General features: G+C 36.1%; 1 long non-coding RNA gene across 1 annotated transcript in view; it reads left to right on the top strand.

Annotated features, from left to right (window-relative positions):
• LOC107567332 (uncharacterized) overlaps positions 1 to 3271 on the top strand; it is a 12006-nt gene extending 8735 nt beyond the window's left edge. Inside the window, exons 2-3 of the long non-coding RNA XR_001606630.1 lie at positions 1319 to 1326; positions 3260 to 3271. This is a non-coding gene — a long non-coding RNA (uncharacterized lncRNA). The remainder of the gene's footprint in view (positions 1 to 1318; positions 1327 to 3259) is intronic.
• The last annotated feature ends 2346 nt before the right edge of the window (positions 3272 to 5617 follow it).

Here is a 5617-nt window from a genome sequence, read left to right as displayed (position 1 = left end):
TGACAGGTCTGTTTCCATCTGACTACGGGTGTCCAAACATATGCTGTCACACACTAGACTGTGACAGGGACGTACTGTGCAGGCAAGCCACAAAAATTCAATATTTGCCATTATTCTCATGCGAAAGCACCACGAGGAATAAAGTGTGTGTGGTGGAATAATTTGTTATGAGCTTTGCCTTTTGTCTCTTTTTTTCTCTTCTTTTAAGTTCAATCATTTAAATGTCAAAATGGTACTGGCAAAGATCAAATCATACTTTATAACCTATTATTAACATTTCAAATACATCAGTCACAAAATGACAAGCCAGATTTATTTTTTCCACATAGGTTTTTATGTATCATACTGAATGTTATAATATACAGTGGCTTCAAAAATATTAGGACACTCAAGCCTTTAAAATTTATAATTTATTAGCCTTGATAAAAACATAACAAATATCATCACATTAACTATGGACATTGATGATCAGATCACAATCAGATAGTACCTGATCATGATAAAATTATTTTTATTAAAAAATAGAGTGTGATCCGATGCAAGGACATTCTGAGCACATTCAATGAGGTGTGAACACTAACGTGTTTTCATTATCAACTATACAGTGATACAGATGCTGCGTTACAAATGATCATTATGCATCACTTTGTCAGACTTGGTTGTAAATTTTCCATCATGCTCTACTTTATCCATAAATAAAATATTGTAACTCTTGGCATTTTTAATGTGACATTTATATCGCAAAAGCTTCTGTAAAAAGAGCTTCTTTAGTCTTACCAAGTGCTCTGTACTTGGGGATAGATCGTGCAGGTTCTTTTTCTATTCTCTCTCTCGTTTTTCTCCCCAGATCCTCACTCACGTGTCTCTCCCAGGCTGTTTTCACGGGGCCTTTTAAAACTTTATTTTCTTCCCTTTTCTTTGGAAGATTAGGAATAATCGTAGGAAATGACACCCTTACAAATATTTGTAGGGAAACGCAGTAGACCATACATATTATTTTTATCTGTCAAAATGACGGAAAGCATTTGGAATTATCCATCAATGTTTTTCAAATTCAATAAATAATGGAAAATGTTTGATGAACACACCCTCAGTTGCAATGTAAGTGGCGTTTTCCGTTTTGTGCAGATGACAGTGATCGGATCTCTATACAGTCACACTGGAGAATGCAAAGTGCAAATGCAATTCAGCTAAAGAATATCAAAATACTATCCTGATACAAAACGCAGGTTAATGGCAAGGGAATAGCAACCATGATCAGATAGTGTCCTTTTTTTCTTCCTTTTTTGTCTTCAATTAATAGGAATGCACTAATTAGGACATTCTGTTTCTTTTATTATTTTTTTACAAGCAGGAAGCCATATGCTTTAGAAAAATACACCATGCTGTACAGACAGCAATTTGGCAATTTATTTTCTCAAATGTCAACATTTATGGGACTATTCATTTAAACAGTTCTGTTGTCAGTGTCAAAGAGGTAAAATGTTACACAGCAACACACTGTGAGATTTCAGCATCACACACATCAAGGATGTGTCTAAAAACAAGACATTGTGAGTACTAAAACTACTCAAGTAAATACTCATTAGAGTCACCTATTTTACTACATTATTTTAAGTTTTGTTCAGGTTAAGTAACACAAATAACTAATAACTAAGCATTTGCGAGAAGTAACTCAGTACAGTTACTGCAGGATAAACTGTTATTGCTGTTATTATGGTGAACATACATCTCTGGCGAGCTCTTAAAATGGGCCTGTCACAGACTAGCATTGTGACAAGTGACTCTGAAGTCAGTGAGTGCGACTGAGAACGTGCATGTGTGCACAAACTACTGTAACAAAACACGTGCAGTATGACTGCTGGTGCCCATGTCACATCAATTATACTCAGGGTTGAATTTGCGTCTATGTTCATTGTTTAATTCACTGCAGTTTATTATTGCAACAAGGCGATGTTTTAAATCATGCACATTTACTATTTCAATTTACATTAAATCAGAATTTAGCCTTGGTCGTCGTGCATGCAGTAATACTGACTCTGATATAAAGCATGATCATTCATTCTCTGATAACAACAATAAACCTAAAGAAATAAAACTAAAAACAAAAGTTCATATATGCCACAGAATCACCAGTCAACTATGAAACACCAACTAATTCTAAACGGACAGAGGCTGAAGTGAGGAAAGAACAGGAATCATTATGACAGGTGTCTTGCCACATTCATGACAGGGTTAAAATAGGCCTCGGTGACATGGTGCATTAGACAAAGTGTTGGAGAGGAAACACGGTACACACTCCACTCTGTGCGCCTGACACAAAGAGGTCACCGGGTGCAAAGACGGTGATGTTGTGTCAAGCCCAGACACGGCGAACACCATTAAACTTTCATGTTGTTTGCATTCGCAAATACATCAAATGGCGTGAGACAGAGGTTGGAAATGAAATAGCCAGCAATCTTAAGAGACAGTGAACTTCTGTGGCGGCACAATTTGCCTTAAATGTGCCCTTAAGGTAACTCATGCCTTTTTGAATGCGACTTAATGGAAAATTGTAACAAATTATTTCCTTCAATCTAGATAAGGAGGCGCCGCTCTGATTCAATCTGAGCGCCGCTAGACTCCACATACTAACAAATGATTACACACAGCATGAGCAGAATGTTAAGACATTCAGCAGGCTTTCCATCCAGATCTGAGGCAATCAGCTTCCTTTAATCAAACTCCCTGAGCAATAAAATACAATTCTCTCTCTTGATTGGACGTACACATGCTGTACACAGATTTCTCTTGAATGTGCATTTCTGTCCTTTGCAAGTTTATGTTTACCTTTAAGTTGACTTCCTCTGGCACATCCTGCAAAAAAAAAATGATGCAGCTAAGAAAGGAAATTTTTTTATGTTTCTATTCTTTTTTCATAAAAGTATTCATTTGCAATCTGGGAAAGACAGATACAGCTGGCACGAAATTTCTCAAAGTCAAGTTGTTTTACTATGATTTAACAAGATGCTTTAGTGGGCCATTTTGATTAATATTGGATGGAGCAACTGAAATGACATCCCATTTTACTGTTAATGCTACTGCTAATGTCTGCATAAAACACTGCTGAGGGGGTCATCTACATTTTCCTCTCTCATGACGAAGAGCTAAGGAAGGCATAAACATGAAAATATTCCATGAACCTGCACTGATACAAATGCATGCTGACAAATAGGGGTGACCCCGAATAGTCGGAGATTCAATGCTTCGATTGGAGGAGCCTGATTCGATTACAAATCTCACAGTCGAATATTCGCTGAGGTGTTATGATCATGCCATTTTGGCTATATAGGGGTGCTCAAATGTATGATTTCACATAGAACTACCGGTTTTCTCCCTTAAAGTTAATATCATAATAAGCAGCCTATTATGATAATGCTGTAAATAAGAATCTGAAAAGAAAGAAGCTTTAAATAAATATTTTAATGTGCGTGCAATCCAACCACCCCTATAGATTTAAGTTTTACTTGCCATAATCCGTGACCAACAGAGAAGCATCTTGGCGCAAGGATTTAAAACTTTAACAAGACTCATACTGACACAGGCAGAGTGAAAGACTGGATTTTTTTGATCAGGTAGGGTACAAGCGAGCAGGACAAACAACAATGCAGTATTATTAACTATGACTGGGACTTTCATATACATAACATTATAAAGAGAACACTATTATAATAAAACGTTGCCGTGTTTCTGCACGTTGTTGCGTGAAGAAAAGGATTTCATTCAGAGCCGCACAGACACGTTCACTTGTGCATTCGAGGCATTTTGTGCAGATAGCCTACAAGTCGTAATATAACATTATGTTGTATAAATAACGAAGTGTATTCAATACGAGATAAATGAAATCCCATTGATTAAAAACCTGATGCTTCATTCTACTGGTCATCTTCAGAGCGCGCAGCTCAAAACAGAAATGCAGAACATTATTAACTACCTATACATAACATTATAATGAGAGCACTATTGTGAAAAATGTTGTGAATTCTTAGGGTTTCGCTGACGTTTAATGTTAACTCTTTTAATCAAAATATAAAACAATATATCTGCGAAGAGTCCGTTACACATTTCCCCTGTGTGTTAACGTCAGTAATTATGACTGTCTCTTGGTAATGTATTTTGCCCCCCGCCCCCAAACATATGATTTGACTATCAGTCGACTATCAGCAAGATTCAAAAATTCCGATTCGACTATGTAAATCCTTAGTCGGGGACACCCCTACTGACAAACATAAACATATTCTTTAGTTTGAACAAATAAAACAGATCAAAACAAACCATTATCTTTTTTGGTTGCCACATATCAAACTATGTTTTCCAGTAATAGTAAGACAAATAAATAATTTATGTAGGCTATTGTTTTCTTTTAACAGAGAATGCAAACAATTAGTGTTTTCTACTGTTTTATAGTCTCAAAATCAGCTCAAAACCCTGTGCGTAAATAGCTGTTCTCACAACAACATCTATCATTTATCAAAAAGAAATAAAAAATACATCCCCTGCCCATGACAAGAGTATAACATAAACTGTCATATTTGATAAATGAGACTAAATAGTACCAGAAAAGGGGATTTGGTATTGCATTTCTGTAAATAATGAAAAGAAAATTGCATTCATGAATTCTGTGGTAAACAGAGGACCCTTTGAGACACCATGAGCATGTTACGGTAACAGATGAATGTGAAATACACATAATAGTCTGTGCATGCCTGAAAGGAGCTATTAAAATATAAGTCAATCTCAACACAAATAGTTGAAAAACAGAACATAAAATATCTTTAAAACAAACTCTGAACTTTTTCTTCTAAATAGTAAGAACACAGGCACATTTGAAGGCAATGAAAATGATGCATTAACATTGAATACACATTATTTGAGCATGTCATTTTTGCTGAATATTTTTGCTGTCTTGAAGAGCTTTTGCACTTACTCCCGCTCCTAAAACAGATTATAACACCGTTCTTGATTATTTTGCGCCGAGCACTACCCTATATTTAGACATCCCTTCTTAGCTCTCCTTCCATTGACTTTGCCAGTCGGTATCACATCCAATCACTTGAGAGAAAATGTCACAGTTGGAATAACCCTCCGGAGCATGGAATAACCCAGCAGTTACCAGTGGACTATAATTGTATTTTACCTTAAGTTCAGTCTTCATGAGCCACTGCCACATCCTCCAAAACAATCCAAAATTGTATGTGAAATATGAAAGAATTTCTTAAACCTCTTATTTTCAAAATCAAACTTAATAGAAACATTTAAACAAGCTCTCCAATCAAAACAAAAAAGATAACCACCGGAAAGTGTTTGATTTGGTTATTCAGTTTCAGTATAAAATACTACCTTCATGCCTTATTTACCCCCCAAAAGGGTGCATATTAGTGCCTAAAGGCTACATATTACCTAAAGTGTGCATATTAGCAACTAAATTGTACACCTTTAAAATGGGCACCGCCCCAGAGACAGCCTAAAGAGTGCATCATTATGGCAAGAGGCATCTGTAAACTGAATTACCATATAGGTTGTGATCAAAGAAAACTAAAAAAGACAGTTATCCATGCCTTCCAGGCTTTTAGTCTGA

Source organism: Sinocyclocheilus grahami, unplaced genomic scaffold (genome assembly GCF_001515645.1).
Source record: "Sinocyclocheilus grahami isolate Dianchi unplaced genomic scaffold, SAMN03320097.WGS_v1.1 scaffold1148.1, whole genome shotgun sequence".
In the NCBI taxonomy this organism is placed as follows: Eukaryota; Metazoa; Chordata; class Actinopteri; order Cypriniformes; family Cyprinidae; genus Sinocyclocheilus; species Sinocyclocheilus grahami.
Note: the sequence above shows the minus strand (reverse complement) of the source record. Positions and strands in the feature narration are given on the sequence as shown.